Consider the following 17,806-nt stretch of genomic DNA (forward strand, 5'->3'; position numbering starts at 1 on the left):
CAGCTCTTGCCAAGAGAGGCCAGTGGTTGGGGCATCTGTTAAAGTGGGTCCCTCCCTATTTCTATGCCAAGTATTGATGTATTCGTAAAATGTTAATGCAATGTTCGAAATCATAAATGCAGGCCAAAGACTTTGATATATATCGCAAGCATCTGAATACATAAGGAGATTTGCGATAAACTGGGCCGATTTCTGAGATGTAGCTGTTCTTACCCTAATCTCTGGCTTATTTATTATTGGAAAGTCAAAGAGCCCAAACTCTTTATGCCAAGGAAGGGTCCAAGCTAGGCCTTTCAATGTGTAGGCTTAAAAGAGAGTTAGAGGAAAAGGCACGTAATTTGGCATTAACTCAGGCTCCGAGGTTCAGAGTCTGGCCTGGGAAGGGCAGCGTCGGGCATGAGGAGGGCAGAGAGTTTGCCGCAGTCCCCCACTCAGTTCAGAGCTGAGTCATTCAGCAGAGTAGGGTGAGCAGAGAGAGGGTGGCAGAGGGACAATGAGGGCCGTCTGTCGACATCGGAAGCCTGCCTGAGTGGGGTCAGAGGGAAAATGCCAAGCTGTGTCCAATGGCCACTGTTACAGGGACCTCATTTCGTCCTGGCAGCAGGCTTGGGATGCTGGGGTGGGTCTTCACATGGCTCCTAGAAGGGAGTGGATGGGAGATTCCTGGTCACAAATGATGTCTTGCAGACTCAAGGTGACAAAACTTCAACCTTTCTCCCAAACCGCTAGTCAGCATCCAAAAGCCTTCCTCACTTGGATCACTTGGGGGCAAACTCTGCTCTCCATTTCAGACTGACTTTCCGATGTGCTGTCACAGCACATGGTGCCCTTCAAAACAGAATAAGCTGTCCTGTTTTCAGGAGGGGACAGAAGGAAGTGCCTCCACGGATTTCTGCCTTTGGGCCAGGGCCAAAGCTCGGAACTCAGAGGGAGGGAGTGTGCTGATAGGTCACATAGAGTGAAAGGTCTAACATCGAGTAAGAAACTGGCTGCATCAGGTGACAACCTGGTGGGATTTATTAGGTGACTTGAGGACATTGGCCCAAAGTAACCCCCACTTCCTGTGCCAAGATATCATCTGGGACTTGCCTTCCTTAAGTACTATTTTAAAAGTCTTGTTCCGCCCCCACCAATCTTCAAAGGATTATGTCACCTTAGAATAAGTTAACAAATGCCTCATTAAGGAATGAATTTGTTTTGAGGTCTTACTTCTCAAAATATGCTCTCACAATTACTCCTTACAAAAACCCAACCCGCTAAGGTCAAAGTGATTTCTTTCCTTATTACCACTTTGAATACCAAGATGCAAAAATCTCAGAGTGACTTTCCCAAGGTCACAGGGCTCAGGCACTAAATGCCGCATGATTTCCACTAGACATTGCCAGTCACTGGGGTCCTACAAGGGGCTGGATCCCAAGGGGGAAGAGGGAGGTTGGAACAGGGAAAAGAACTTTGGGAATCTGTACTTACCAGCTGGGAGGCCTGGAGCAAGTACTTTTGGCTCTCTTGAGTCCATCTTCTCGTTTGGAAAACAGGAATTCCATTCCCTACCGTACAGAGTTGCTGTGATGATCAGAGAGGGTGACTCATAAAAATGTTCTGTGCATGCTTAACGTATGTGGTCCCTTCCCCATATACATGAGCTGAATCTGGCTGGGGCTCGGACACTAGTTTCAAGGAGGAAGCTGGTGGAGAGGTGCACAAAGGAGGCGCCGGGCCCAGGGAAGGAGAGCCTGCAGCCTGCAGAGCCCTCAGAGGCCAGCTGCCAGGCTACCGTGCTCTGGAGGGAACTGGTGTCACTGAGAAAACAGACTAGAAGCCTGTCTTTGACTTTCCCAGCTCAGTAGAGACCAAATGTGCCACTGTGCGTGATGTCCAAGAAGAACAAATATAGATGCCCTCATCTCCCCTTAATCATTGATTGTGTTTGTCTTGTGAAAAATTCTATTGCTGTTTTTATGGCAAACTGTAAAAGAGTATTTTTGCTCCTCATTTATCCAAGAATAACACAACCCCCCCCCTTAACTAGCTATTTTATTATGACTATACTCAAAGCTGAAAACAATTTCATTTTTCCTCTTTGAGGTCCTTAGAAACAATTTTAATTTCATCATAAAATGTGGGTTTGCTTCTGAGAGACAGCAGGCAGGGGTGTGAAGCCCGAGACCCAGAAGTCCGAGCTGGGCACGTGATGGGGAGTTTCTCTACACCCTGTGTTCCAGATGGCTTGGAAAGCATGGCAAAAGCCATTTGTTGAGTTCTTTCTCAGCAGGCTCTGACTGTGGAGGAAATCAGAGTGTGGATTCATTTCACTTGGAAGTAGGAAAAGGAAAAATATCTCGGGCGGTGGGGCGTGGATTGAAATCCAGAGCTTCAGCCCATCTCTGGCCAGAACAGGGCTGGTGAGCTTCCCAGAGACAGAAAGGGAGCTGTGTCAAGGGTATGGGGGCTTTCCTGTGCCAGTGGCTCAGCGGCAAGTGAAGAGTAGACTCCCCGACCCCGCCGACTCCCCCTGCCCCAAGCAAAACCTGAGGCATGCCAGATAGCCCCATGGGCTATCTGTGTCTTCACAATGTCTTCAGGTGTCAAGTCTTCCTTATTTTTCTCTTGAGTTTTTTCCATGAATGTCTTCAGGTGTCAAGTCTTCCTTATTTTTCTCTTGAGTTTTTTCCATGAATTCACGTCTATCCCTATGGCCACCTTTGCTCAGATACCGTCATTCACTCCCATCTGTACTATGATAGCATCCCCTGACTGGCCTGTCTCTACCCTGCTCCCTGCACACCCCCGACCCATCTGCATGCCCCCAGGTCTGTCTTACATTTTAGCCTTCTGCTTCAAACCCCCAGCGTCTCTAGACTACCTTGAGGATTAAGTCCCAGTTTCTCAGCCTGGTATCTAAGACTCTCCATTATTTGACCTTTGCTTAGCTGTTGTGACTTAGAAAGAATTATCCTTATCATTCTTTTATAAAAATGGATCTAAAATCTTATGGACACATTTCCCAACATTTTACAATGAAAATTTTCAACACGGAAGGGTTGAAAGAATTATACAGTGAAATCTTTATGTCTATAACTTAGACTCTGCAGTTAACATCTTACCTTTTCTTCATCACATACTTTACTATTCACTTATCTGTCTCTCCCTCCATGCATCAATAGGGGCCCCTGGGTGGCTTAGCTGGCTGAGCATCTCCTTAGGCTTGGGTCATGATCCCAGGGTCCTGGGATTGAGCCCCGAAATGGGCCAGCAAGAAGCCTGCTTCTCTCTTTCCCTCTGCCACTCCCCCTGCTTGTGTGTGCACTCTCTCTCAAATAAATAAATAAAATCTTAAAAAAAAAAAAAAAAAGAAAAAGAAACCAAGTCAGTGGAGTATAATGGTTAGAATATCAGACTCTGAAGCCCGAAGTTCAAATTTAGCTTCAACTTCTTTTGTGTGAACTTAGGGAAAAGCATTTAACCCTGTTAAGATTCAGGTTCCTTATCTGCAAAATCAAGATTTCACAGTATCAACCTCAACTTGCTTATCTGGTAACTATAAGCAGATTATGCACATAAATCCCTTACTATAGCACTTAGCACATAATAAGCACTCAATAATTGTAGTTGTTATTTTAGCAAATAAAAAGAAATTTTCTGTGGAAGGTGAGATTTTGACTTTAAAGCATGGTTTCATGAAAACTTTTTAGTGTGTGGACACAGTGATAAAGGCATGCTGTTTTCTTTTTAGCTGGGTTAGTACAATAAAAATGCTGGAAACTCCTTGAGGAATGTGGAAGATACCATTGATTGCTTACCTATTAATGATCCCTGCTTCTTTCTTGCAGCATCCACAATTTTTTTCCAGGTAACAGACAAAATTTGGGTATATATATTCATTTCCAGAACATGAGTCATTCTAATTCTGAATCAATCATGCTACTTGCATTCTCATAAGGTAGTGACTGATAAAGAAATAATTGGCCTACAAATAATAAGACTTAAGGAACAGTGTGCTGGAGTGTGCAGAGAACCTTTCTGATAAAAAGAAATAGAATACTCTAAGGGAAAGACTTATTCTTTACTTCCAGTTTCAGTTATTGTGTGAATATGTGATGCACTGCACTGCAGCAGCCACTTTGTGAATGTGAGGAGAAAATAAAGAAATTGCAGAGAAGCTGACCCAAAGCCTGTGTCATAACTTCTTGTTATGTGAACTGAATGAATATTTGAAGGTCACATTTTAGATGGGGAGTGGTCTATAATATTCAGTTGAAAGTATTCCTGAGTAAACATAAAGCAAAGAACTAATATTTCCCTTCAGCTCATCCCTGTTATTAACCTTCTCCAGCAGGTTTGACAATAATTGAGAGGCATACAATGGGCCTTAAAATGGGTTAGTCTTACATTGTGTGTAACTGTGTGTACTAAGAACAGCAACTTGCATGTTCCAGTAGCACCAAGTTTGAGTAGATTGTATGAGTCTTTTCCTGCAGCCATTAAAGAACCCCTGCTCATTGAGATTGGCAAATGTTTGGCCAAGCGGTCATGCCATCAAATGGTCTACTGCCCAGAAACTCACATTTAAAGAGAGTAAGCTTGTCACTTGTCAAAAGCATCACCTGGAAGCATCTGAAATAACACCTTTAAGAGGTTCTTGCCCCTACAACAGAGGCCAAGCAGTAGGGGCAGATAGGTAAGTCATGCCTCATCAAGTCAGCAAAATGGCCATTTGCTGTGTACTATGTTTCAACACATTATTTTGTTGCAATCTTTTTGCAAGACCAGAGAAAACCAATTGTAATTTTGGCTACCATTTGGTAGGGTTTAGGTGAAAGGAATCAACTAGTGGCAAAATTGGGGTATCTGATGGATATCTGATGGGTGTAAATATAAGAATTCATAAATGGGACTTGTATTCTGTGTTTGGTGAACTAGCTCCAAAATTATTATAAAAATAAGTGGGAAATACCTAGTTGAATGTAAATAAGACTTGGAAATGTGGAGCTCTTCAGGAATGCTTCAGATATGAGGGATACCCATGGGAGGGTCTGTGTGCAACCAAGTGTAGTTATGATCTGCATTCTCCATGCAGACTATGAAGAGGGAGAAACGGGAGGGAACTCACTGAGATGGATGTGAGGCAGACTGCTTGTTCTTCACTAAAGTCCCTTTCCTACCCTTCCTGGGCACATGGTAAATGGCCATTCCCAGCAGCACTTGTGGTTGGGCATGGCTATAGAGTTCTAGCCAGTGGAATATAAGCAGAAGTAATATGGAGGCCATTTTGAGGTTTGAGAAATCGAACCTCCTACATGGCTCTCTCCATTCTTTCCATTTCCACCATTCTGGTGCAGACGGAGGTGGTACCCTATAAGATAATGGAGTCTCAATATGAAAGAAGGCTGGATCCCTGAATCGCTGCATGGAAGACAGCTGACTGCCCCCCAGACACCCACAGGGGATTACCATGTGAGTGAGAAGTGACATAACATTGTCTGGTTGTATCTGTTGTAGCAGTTTAGCCTGTGAAGGGATTCAATCGCATCTTTCTTATTTATTTATTTATTTATTTATTTATTTATTTATTTATTTATGTGAAGTAGATTCCATACCCAGCATGCAGTCCAATGCGGGGCTTGAACTCACAACCCTGAGATCAAGATCTGAGTTGAGATTGAGTCGGATGCTTAACCATCCAGAAGCCCTTTAATCATATATCTATTCACTGCAATGACTGTTTTGCCTCTCTAGAATCCCAGGTCTGCTACAAGGCACATAAGAATATATACAACAAGATCAATACATGCATATTACTTTAGTCTCTAGTAAGGTAATATTAGAGAAAGTCATCCTTAAAAAAAAAAAAAGTTTGAGAAGCCTGGTAGGATAAGGTGGCCTCCTGGGTTTTTCCGTTCTGTAGCTCATCCCTGTGAGACAGGAAGAGGAGGACGTTCCCTCCCTCGGGCCCAGAAGGGGGAAAGAAGCAGGCTAACTGGTGAAAGCCAGGTCCTGGCTGATGTGGTTCCTGTCCCAGAGCCCCCTGCCCACCCACCCCCCCGGCCCTGGCCCTCGCAGTATTCTCCAAGCCTGCTTTGCTCACCAAGGAGCGTATCTGGAGGGTGTCCATACACAGTTCTTAGTTCTGTTCTTTGGGGCCTGGAGAAAAAGGCAGGCACTCCAGATACCCGTATCGTTAGAGCTATTCCAGAATACGTGCCAGGGGCTCTCAAAGCTCCAGAGCAGAGATGCTTTCCCTGGTGAAGTCCTAGAAAGCTTAGAGGAGGAGCTATCTTGAAAGACGAGTGGGAACCCGCCAGGCTAGGGAAAAAGGGGGGGTGTTCCAAGCGGAGAATTACAAATGGATTTCAGCCTTGTCAGGCCACGGCCTTCACAGATTTCCCTGATTACTGGGCCTGGGTGCCCGACCCTGTCACCCTAGCATGGTGAATGCGGAGAGAGTTACTCTCACGACACCAGCTCGTGTCTCTGCTGGATAGCTCAGGACAGGGACATAAAACCCGCTCCGAGAAGGGGCCTGTGCGCATCCTGGCAATCTTGTCAATTTTCCCCGGGGCTGATTTGTGTGCCTGCTCTTTCTGGCTGGCAAAGGGGTCCCTTCCTTTTATCGGGCCTATTGTGCTGTCAACCTTGGTTTACAACCCAATAAGCTTACAGACACTTACAATTAATGAGCTTCTCACGAGTGTTCACAAACACATTAAAAATGAGCAGGTAGCAAATTATCTATGGATCCCGATAATCTGCACTTATGTAAATATCCAGGTTTTAGGAGACTGGAGTGGTCTAAAAGCCCCTGTCATTTGTCAGGGAGTGTGTCGGCTTCATGGGCCCGGAGCTCATTTATGGTTCACCATCTTCTGCTAAAGCTGCCTGAATTGTCTGCCTGTGCTCCCAGAAACCCACCCAGGCCTGAAGAAGCGACTCCAGAACGTGGGACTTAGCCAGCCTTGACATCTGTGTGTCTGTGGCCTGCTTCTTGGGAAATCCACTGTGAAATTTGGCAAAGTTACCTTTGTTTTTTGTTTGTTTGTTTTTGTTTTTTGTTCAAAAATATATGTCCACGAGAAAGATGCAGGCGTGGAGAGTGTGGGGGAAAAGCATATGTGGATTTGGTTTGGGTCTGTCTGCCACTTGGGAGCTGTGTAAGGCCAGGAAAGTGACTTGATGTCTCTGGGCGTCTGTTTCCTCGTCTGTAAATGGGGGTAACAATAGCTGATGTGACGTGAGGGTGAAGCAGAGCAAAGAAGGCAAGTGACAGTAAATTTCCCCAGCTGTAAAATGCTTTTCCTGGGCTGTAAAACGCTTGCACTCTGAATCGATTTCTCCTCACTACAATCTTCCCTTACAGAGGAAAGCACTGTGTTGCAACCCCATTTTTTGAGGAGGATACTGAGGCTCCAGGAGGTTAAAAATAACTTGTTTAAAGTCACGGAGCTAGTGAGTGGAGGGCCTGGGATTCAAATCAGGCCGGGACACCAGCAACGGTGCTCCCGTAAGTGCTCTGCGACACTGGGTGGTGTGGTAGTTGCAGGGTAGGGAGTCCCTGCTCGGCATGTAGGAAGGCAGAGAGATGAATATGGTGTGCACCCCGACTTAAAGAAAATACCAGTGTGTCCAGGAGAAAAGAATGTTTGAGCCCTCGGTCCGCGATACCATAGGGCAGCTGTACAGATCAATGGTGACGGTCACAAACAGGACCGCAGACCGAGTGGCTTCAGCCAACCCCCATCTGTTACCTCTCAGGGTCCAGGGGTCGGGAGTCCAGGCACAGCTCCCCAGGGTCCCCTGCTTGGCATCTCAGAGGCCAGAATTGAGGAGTCAGCGGCTTTCCTTTCTGGAGCTCAAAGTCCTCCTCTGGCCCACAGGACGAGGGCAGAATTCAATTGCTTCCATCAAGAAGATCAAGGCTTTCAGCATGGCAAGGCTGCCCACGGGTCCTCCCTGCAGCTCCCCAGGCCCTTCCCGGAGGCAGCGCACCCTGCAGCCTCTTGTTTCTTCAAGGCCCTTGGGGGAGTGGCTCTCCTTAGTCACTGAAGACAGAGCCTGGTGAAAAGTGACATAATTGAGGGAGTGGCTATCCTGTCACCTTTGCCAGATTCTATTGGCCAGAAGCAAGGCACTGGTTCTACCTGCCTTCAAGGGAGAGGACTGGAAAGAGTACGACCCCCTAGGGGGTCACCAGAGAATGTGTCTACCAGGCCACTCAGTCTGTTGTTCAGTTGGGACATTTTTGAATGTGAATTATTAATTATTAATATCAACAAATGCTTGCATGACAGGCATAAACCAGAACTGTCCCGAGCAAATGGGGAGGTCCCATCAACCTGCCCACGAGCAGCACAAGCACCTGACGGCGGGGCAGAGTGTGATTCTGACCATGGAAACTGAGAGCACTACTTCGAGCAGGTGCCTTTTCTCTCAGGCTGTGAAGGAAGAGCTAAATTTCTACAAGCAGAAATGGAGTAGGAACAGGAGAGCATTCCAGGCAGAGTGGGCAAAGACATAGCGGTGAGAAGAAAACAGGCTCTTTAAACGAGAGATGGTGGGAGAGTCTTGTGTTTCAAGGCCTTCCTTCCACGACAGTGGGTATAGCCATCTGCCTTGCTCTGTGCTCTTTGGCTGGGGTTTCTGAATAGAGGGCACCTTTCCAATCCTAAATGTATCTTGGATATTTTAGGAGACCACAAATTAGGGGAGAGAGGGCCTCGGTTTTCTTCCTTCCAGGGGGTGGGGCCTCCCTTGTACTCTTATGTGAGTCAGGAGCCCTTTACCTTTCACTCTTAACAGAGAAGGTACTAGAAGAAGGAGCAAAAAGGAGTCCGCGAATTCCATCAATTTGATCAAATGATTTGTTACAATTGCAATTAAGTAGATACATGAGTCCACAGATCAGCTCCACGATTGTCTTACTCATGGACATAGTGGGTGCATAGCTGACTCTGTCGCTGTTTCCTGTGCGTCTTTTCGTGGAGCAGTGTGTGCCTGCCCAACCTCTCTCCCTGCTTCGGGGAGTGGTCTTGTTGACTTCCCATCCATCTGAACCGTTCTGTGACTCCGTGACTGCCATGAAAGGGGTCTCTGACCTTGCACCACCTCATCCCTCACTTAGATAAATAAGAGTGACCCTTGACATGGCCCCTGATCGGCCCTGTGCTGCCACCAGTCACTGGTTAGGTGGCACATGTGGGCACTATATGAGAGCTACCTCCAGGGAAAGCCAGGGAAGGTGCCATTGAAGACAAGGCATTTGGTTCAGACAGGATCTGAGTCATTGGACCAGGGATGGAGACAGGAAGCCACAGCTATGCCAACCTGGGATGGCTCCTTGGTTTCCTGCTCAGGAGCAGAGGACAGGGCCATATCCTGTAGCTTCAAGGAAAATGGAGGATATCCACATGGTTGGATCAAGGAGGAAGAAGGAGAGCCCGACAAGTCCAAAGAGTCAAAACGTATTGATTCTTCTCTGTTATAATATAATATAAATATCCTGGGATCCTCTTTACTCTGTAGCTACTGATCGATCCTTCCCTATGTGCCAGGCATCAGGCTGGGCACTGAAAGTTCAATGGCAACTAAAACAAAATCTCTGCACTCATGGATCTTACACTCTTGGTCAAGAGTCAGGGAAGGGTAACAGGGAAGAAAACCAACAAATACAAGGTAGAATAAATGAAATAGGGTGTTTTGGGGGGTACCTGGTTAAAAAGAAGGAAAGAAACTTCTCTCTAAGGAAGTGACATTTTATCTGAGATGTGAAGAATAAGTAGAAGCCATAAATGCCAAGAGCACTTGCCGACAGAGGAAAGAATGTGTACTGATGCCATAGAGTGGAAAAGAGAAATTGGGAAAGAAACAAAACAAAACAGTGTTATTGGAGTTCATGAGTGAGCAAGAGCATAGCTCTGAATGAGAGGGAAGGGAGGTCGGAGCCAGGTCACCTAGGTAGCAACTCCGCGGGGAGGGGATGCCGATGATCGCAGAAGCTGTGCATGGGTTGGGTGGGATTGTATCTTCTTCTCCACTTTTCCATGAACCTAAAACTGCTCTAAAAAAATAAGGCCTTATAAAAAAAAAAAGCTAGGAGGAAGTTGGTGTTCCTTTTCAAAGGTGGGATACTGGATGATTTATGGTTTGGATATAGGTAGTATTCTCTGGTGATAATAGTCTGACAAGGAACAACAATCCGGGGGTCAGAAAGCCATGGTCATGACTGGGAGGATGGACAGAGTAACAAGACAAATATGATAGCCAGATGCCACAAAACCCTTTGAGGGGACAGTGTGGGATAATGAGGGAGGGCCCTCTGCTGGACCAACTTTCTGAGGCTGCAAGACCCTCCTGGTCTGCAAAAGGCAATGTCTTCAGGACAAAGGAGCCATTGGGCCCCAAGTAGCAAACAGAGCATGGGAAAGTATGTCTGAAGGAGAGAAGGGGACATGGAGGAGGTGAAATGGTCCAAGGCTGGGGATGGTTCTGCCACCAGGGGACATCCACCAGCAGAGGGGTTTTCCGGTGCCTGGGACAAGGGGTGCTCCCCACAGGGAGGATGGGGGAGCACACAAAGAGGTGGAAGCGGCATGCTTCCCTCCTTCCCTGGGCTTTAACCAAGAGAAGAGCCACATCCATTGTTCTCATCCTTGAACAGCAGACATTTTAATAGAAAGGGACTGTTACTTTTACCTCTTTCCCAGAAGGGATTTCCCAGTGGAAAAACAAAAAGACCAATGGTGTGGCAGACACTTATGCATGTAAATTCACTCCAAAGAAAGAGTTAAAGAGCTTTCTAATATAAATTGGTTTTCGGTATTTCAGTGCCAATATAATTAGATTGTAACAAGCAAAGCCCTGTAACATAACACAGCGAAAATTTGAAAATTTGATTCTGCCTGGCAAACAACCAAGTCCCTGCGTGTGCGCAAACCTGACATTAATAAGCTACAAGAGATTACATGATTTAGAAAAGAAGCACTTGGTGTTACCAAATCAAATAATAGATCTCTAGGCTATAATTAGGAGAATTGGGACTCAACAATGAAGTCATAATACTGTAATTTAGCTGTGAGTAACAGAGCCATGGAGGCGCGATGGGAGGTGGAGGGTGTCTCAGTGGCGCACAGCTCCCAGGGGGGCGGCTGCTTGGGGACCCCGCATGCAGCCACCTGTTGGCACCATCCTGCCACAGGAGACCCTGGTCCACGTGGCTATATGGCAGAAGGGCTCTGGGGCCCTCGTGCTTCCGAGGCATATGACTTTAAAGATGGAGCTCCCTGGGGACAGCTGAGGAGGGCAATGTGGGTGAATTGCAGCCCCAGAACGCTTTCAGGGCTAACGGAGGCCACGTTAAAAACGTAAAAACATAAACAATGCAAAACAAACACTGTAAAATATAAAAAGGGAGTAAGAGAGGCCAGCAGCATCATTCATAGTCCCTGAGCTACGGGGGATTGTCAGGTTGGGTGAGCGCATTTCTCTACTGAAATGGTTTCCACATAGACTGTGCAGAGCTTTACCCAACCACCTCCTGGCAGAGTAACACAATCCCTGCTCTTAGGTCATAAAACCATACAATTTCACATTGAAAAGAAACCTTAGCAGGGCTTCTTAACCTGGGGTCCCCTGAGGGGTCTGTGGATAGAAGTGAATTTCAATATAATTGGTTTTCTTTGTAATCCTATGAATTTTATTTTATGCATTTCAAAACATTATTCTGAGAAGGGGGTCTGTAGCAGATGTTGGAAAGGGCCCCTCTGGATATCCCCTGGCCCTTTCCGTGTGCTGGAGCTGCCGTCCCGCTGCCGCTATGTGCATCTCTGCGCCTGAGATCTCACCGTTCCACCAATTCTGCAAAGAAGCATTGCCTGGTGCCCACGGTTGGCAAGTTGGAAATGCCAGGGTGTTAACATCCTGGGAGCAGGTGTATAATTACCCCAGCTCCCTCCCCCTTCAGGTGGGAAAATGCTGAAAAGTGGTCTTGCATTCTTTGTCCCAGAATAGCCTGTAGGACCAAGTTCTAGTTGTCTACTTAATTGATTGCCTTTCCTTTCCTACTTCTGGATGGGTATTTCCTTCCCCTCCCAAATAAATGACTTGCTTTCGAGATCAGCTCCCGAAGAACACAAAGACAGAGTCCACAGACGGGTCAAAAGATTACCAAAAGGGTCCGTGGCAACAAAACAACAACAACAAAGTGTAAAAGCCCTGTAAGATGTAATTCAGATCTTCCCTTACCACAATCACCATGTCACAGATGAAACACTGGCACAAAGAGCTGAGCGTCTCGCCTACACAAGGGAGTCATGAACATGGCGTTCACTTCTTATGCCTATTGTTATTATGATAATTTCCCACACGTCCCTCTTTCAACTTCACTTCTCTTTTCTTTTTTGTTTCTTCCTAAATTATCTCTAGCAGCAGCCACTGGCCCAGCACTGCTTGAAAGCAGGGACATTGGCTGGATACTCTTTTCCTCTCTGCCCTGAATGATGGTATTAGGCAGGGGCCTTGCACCTCATGATAGGATTTCTGCTCCCAGGCCTGAGCTGAGTTCTTGCCCTGAGATGATCTGCAGCCAAGTGTAGGAGAAGAGTCTCTCTGACCACATCAACACAAATACCATTGCACTTTATTCAGATGGTCCCTTATATAAGATTTATCTGGTCCAGGATTCCACGGTTTAACGCAGGGCTGGCAAATTGTCTTCTTGTTTTATTTACAATTTACGACATTTGCTTATAAAGAACATTCCTCCACTTATGATTTTAAACAACTTTTAGAAATATTATAAGATACCGAAACAAGGATGTATACCTTGGAACTAGAAGGAAAATAGAGATACAATTATAATAGGAAGTTGGGGTTAAGGTACACAGAAATACACAGTAATAACAATGACACTAATAAAGCTCTTCACATTGATTATCTCATTTAATCTTTACAAAAACCTCAGGAAGTTGGTATTACTGTTTTTAGCTGAAGGAACTTCTTCAAATGAGGAAATTTCCAGAAAAAAAGTTTCATATTTTGCAATGTTTAAAAGTTGCCTCTTTTTTCCCCCTTTACTCTTCCTTCTCATAACAACAACAGAAAGTTCCTTTCCCCTCTTCTCCTCCAAGTTGAAGAACTAATCTGGGCTTGCTGAGAGGACAACAGTCTTATTAAATTCTTATTTTTTACCTTATTTTGAATGGCTTGTATGATTATCTCTTTTTTTTAAGATTTTACTTATTTTTTTGACAGAAAGAGAGATCACAAGCAGGCAGAGAGGCAGGCAGAGAGAGAGAGGAGGAAGCAGGCTCCCTGCTGAGCAGAGAGCCCCATGCAGAGCTGGATCCCAGGACCTGAGATCATGACCTGAGCCGAAGGCAGGGGCTTAACCCACTGAGCCACCCAGGCGCCCCTGTATGATTCTCTCTTAACTGATTATATGAATCTCTCTTTTATACATTTTGACACAGAAAATAAAGCCAAGCAAACATCATTTCAGGTATTATGGGTAGATTGTTGTCAGGCAAGGTGACTTTTCCAGAATTCCACAACACCAGGAATTCTAGCCAGGAAACAAGTATCAGGGAAAGAAAGGAAACAAAACAAAACAAAACAAAACAAAACAAAAACAAAAAAAACCAAAACCAAGAACCTGGGCCAAGGTAGGCTTTATTTGCAGGCCTTGAAATGTGCTTCCTTGGCCACAACAGCCTTGCCCTCCATTACTTATTCAGGGTCTCAACATGATGATTGAAAAGAAGAAATCCAGCTACATGATTTCCCCATTCTGGAACTTTCAATGCATCATCATCAGAGAGGATTTAGTGTCAGTCTTCCTAAAATAGCATTCAAGGCCATCTCTTGTCCATACAGCTTCACTTAACCAAAATCATCCTTATATGCCGTATTTTCTTAAACCTTTTCTCATGATGTTCCCTCTTTCTGAGGACCACTTACACCCATTTTTACTCTCACCCCTCTAAAGGTTTGGCTCCCCATTCTCTCAGCTCATATGGCTTGTTCCATCATGTATTCATATTGGTATGGAATCACAAATACATGTTTTATACTTTGGGTTATATACTTGTTGCTCAAGCTACTTCCGTTTTGACCACTGGGAGATCTTTCAGCTGGCTCCTGGGTCGCTTTGACAAAATCCCTATCAGTGTGTGTGTGTGTGTGTGTGTGTGTGTGTGTGTGTGTGTGTGTATGTGTGGTTTAATTATTTTTGGGGGGGGGCAACTCCTTAACTTCTGGCAATACAAGATGTTCCATGCTTATCCTGTGTATTTTGTGTCCCACTTCTAGAACCAGACATTTCTCCACTTATTGGAGAGCAGTTTATTAGAAACCAAGATCTGGATATGAGGAGTGCTCATCGCTGCTGATTTGTCATTGCTTCTAAACCCCCTCCGCTGACATGGTGAGGAATGTGTATATAATAACCTATTTCCATAGGTAACCATCTATATGCATATGAGCCTTTAACATGAATTCATACTGAGGTCTCCCACTTGAATCAATCACCACATGGATTATTCTTGTCTCTTGCCTTTGTTTGTCTCTAACGTCCCACTCCAACTGTGAGAAATCTGGTTCTCACCATCCACTCTCCGGTAGTTGTTTAATTCCAGATACACATACAGTGGTATCAAAACTGTTAATACATACCAGCATGAGAAAAAAAACTTTATCAACAAGAATGCTGTGCCTATGTTAGTTCTCTTTTAACTTTGGTCTTCTAGAGACTCCACTCATTTCCGAAGTTATAGGTATCAACACTTTTCTGCCCCGAACACTTCAATGAGGTTTTTTCATACATATATTAAAAAAGTAGATGGTTTTGTCACATTCTACGTTACATCATGGAATCCCCTGACCTCATAAATGATTTTTTTTTAAATTTATACAATGAAAATTTACTCTTTGGTCTATGGGTTTTGACAAATGTTAATTCACCATTACAGCATCACACAGAATCAATTCATTGCCCCCCAAAAATCCTCTGTCCTTCATCTGTTTAGCTCTCTCTTGCTCCCCACAAACCTCTGGAGACCATGATGTTTTAAATTTCCCTGTAGTTTTAACTCTTCCAGAATGTCATATAATTAGAAGAGCATGGCTTTATTTTGTCTCTTCTCTTAGCATATCAATTATACTTTTTTTAAAAAATAACTTTAGTTGTTTCCCTGGGGTTTTCCAATATATTTTTAACTAACCTAATTGTACCTTCACATAACAGTATATGACTTCATTTGTATACAGGAACAGAATATTCCCAATTCTTCCATCTTTTCCCTTATGAATTATCATTCATCTCACTTATCCATATGCTATAATCACCCAATACATTGCTACTATTATTACTTTAAACATTTATCAATTAAAAGCAAATTTATTTAAATTAAATTAAAATTTAATTTATCAATTAAAAATTTTATTTATCTTTATGTATTCCTTCTCTGATACTTTTCCCTTTGTAATATAGATTCAAATTCTCACTTATAAAAATTTTCTTCTGGCTGAAAAATTTATTTTAACATTTCTTGTGATGAAGAAATGTTAGTAATGAATTCTCTGTTTTTATCAGAAAATGTCTTTATTTCTTCTTCATTTTTGAAGGATATATACTGAATATAGACTTCGACGTAGAAATTTTTTTTCTTCTAAGATTTAAATACTTCACTCCATTCTGATTTCTGATAAGTCTCCTGTATTCTTATTTTGTTCCTTGGTAGGTAAAGTTCTCCCCATGATCACTCCCTACTCTGGCTTCATTCAAGGTTTTCTATTTGTCTTTGTTCTTTTGTTTGTTTTGTGAGTGTGTGTCTGTGTGTGTGTGTGTGTCTTGGCTATAGTCTGGGTGTAGATTTTTGATATTTACTGATATTCTCTGAGCTTTCTGAATATGTGATTTAGTGTCTGTCATCGATTTGGGAAAATTCCCAGCCATTATTACTTGAAGTATTTCTTCTGCTCCATTCTTTCTTCTCCTTCTGGTATTCCCACACACATATGTTATACCTTTGAAACTATCCCAAGTTTCCCAGATGTTCTTTTGTTCTTCATTATCATTATTATTCATTCATTCATTTTCCTCTTTGTATTTCCTTTTCAGAAGTTTCTACTGATCTATTTGCACACTCACTGGTCATTTTGTTTGTGCGTCCAGTCTACTAACAAACTCACCAAGGGCAATCTTTATTTTTGTTGCAGTCATTTTGATTTCTAGTATGTCCTTTTAATTCTTTTTTAGCATTTTCATATTTCTGTTTGTATTACCATCCATTCTTGCATGGTGTCTGCTTTTTCCACTAGGCTTTTAACATATTAATCTTAGTTATTTACATGCCTTTTCTGGTAATTCCAATAGCTGGGTCATATCTGAGTTTGGTTCTCATACTTACTTTATCTCTTCGGATAGTACTTTTCCCTTGACTTTTAGCATGGCTTGTAGTTTTTTTTTGTTGATAGTCAGACATGCTGCATTGAGTAGCAGGAACTAAAATTAGAAAATATGAAGATCTGGGTTAATCTGGGTAGAATTTAGGCTATGTTTATTGTTTGCCATAGGTGCTAGTGGCTTCAAATTTTCCCCAGGTCCTTGTTATAGTCTCTTCTGTCATCTTTGGGCTTCCCCAAATATTCTTCTTCAAGAGAGTTTAACAGGTCTTTCAGCTAAAATCCACTATATGCTGGAGGCCTGTTGGTGTGGTGCTAAGATGGGTGGGAGGGATGGCACTGTACAATCTTAGGATTAAATCTTAGTCTTTTAGTTAGGCTTGTGACTCTAAGCTGTGGTCTTCACAGCTGTTTCTATGTTGGCATAGCTCCCCCTACCTTTAGGTGGGACAAAAAAACTAGAGGGAGGGGGAATTGGCAACTTGCCCTTCTCGCAGATAGGATAAGACTCTGGTAATTTTTTCTCTCCTGGAAAGTATACCTTCGTTGCAGAGAACGGTCTGGGCATATTTTGCAATGATTATTCTTCCCCTTTCCCCGCCAGAGCCATCGGGGAATTCTTATCAGGTCTTTAGCTTTTCCCAGAGGGAAAGCTCATGAACGAACGTGTGGTGGTTCCCCCAAGACTGCAGCCGCCCAGGATCGTACCATGTTCACGCTGACCCATGCTCAGATTCAGAGTACTCGGCGACCTTGTTTACCATGTTGGTGTTCCCAGGAATTTATGACTCCAGCAACTTCAGCTCCGAGTAAGCAGATCTCACCCGAATCTCTCTGCATTCACTGGTCTCGCCAGATCTTGGAAGGTTTGTTTATTCTGTTACCTCAATTCTCTGATGAGCCTAAGAAAATTCATTCATGTGTCATTTTCTCAGGTTTTTTCCTTTTTTTTTCTTTTGCTGTAAAGATGAAAGCAATGATCTGTAAGCTCTTTACATGACCTTTTTAACCTTAGAGTGAAAGTTTATGACATAGAAAATGGAAAATTGGAAGCCTTTTTTACCTGAGGGATTTTGAAAAAGGAATAGAGACAGAGGGGGAGGAAGGGAAGGGCTGACCCCAAGGCTTTCATTTCTCCTCCCCTTCACCTCAGAACTAAAACTTAAGGGCAGTGGCTTAGAAACATCCAGAATGGCACAAGAGGAGCATGGACAGGGGTTTTCTGTCCTGTTTCAGATATAGGGAAGGAGCACACATCCTGGCAGTTGACCCTTTACTCCCACCATTTTGACAGTGCAGAAAAGTTAGTAGAAGGAGATACTGGCTTATAGCTCTTACAAGCTTCCCTTGGTTCCCATGGGGTGTGTAAAAGACTCAGAAGTTTCTCAAAGAGGACTCAAAAGGCAGTTGATCT

General features: G+C 43.9%; 2 long non-coding RNA genes across 2 annotated transcripts; one reads left to right on the plus strand and one right to left on the minus strand.

Moving 5' to 3' along the window:
* Nucleotides 1-355: 355 nt before the first annotated feature.
* LOC116600169 lies at nt 356-7,973 on the minus strand. The gene is made up of 3 exons (XR_004289531.1): nt 7,743-7,973; nt 1,471-1,563; nt 356-638 (listed from the first exon to the last, which is right to left on the minus strand). It is a non-coding gene; the product is annotated as an uncharacterized LOC116600169 (long non-coding RNA).
* On the plus strand, nt 5,386-17,284 carry LOC116600167. Its single transcript, XR_004289529.1, has 3 exons — nt 5,386-5,454; nt 14,299-14,413; nt 16,997-17,284. It is a non-coding gene; the product is annotated as an uncharacterized LOC116600167 (long non-coding RNA).
* Nucleotides 17,285-17,806: the final 522 nt, after the last annotated feature.

Source organism: Mustela erminea, chromosome 9, assembly GCF_009829155.1.
Source record: "Mustela erminea isolate mMusErm1 chromosome 9, mMusErm1.Pri, whole genome shotgun sequence".
NCBI lineage: Eukaryota > Metazoa > Chordata > Mammalia > Carnivora > Mustelidae > Mustela > Mustela erminea.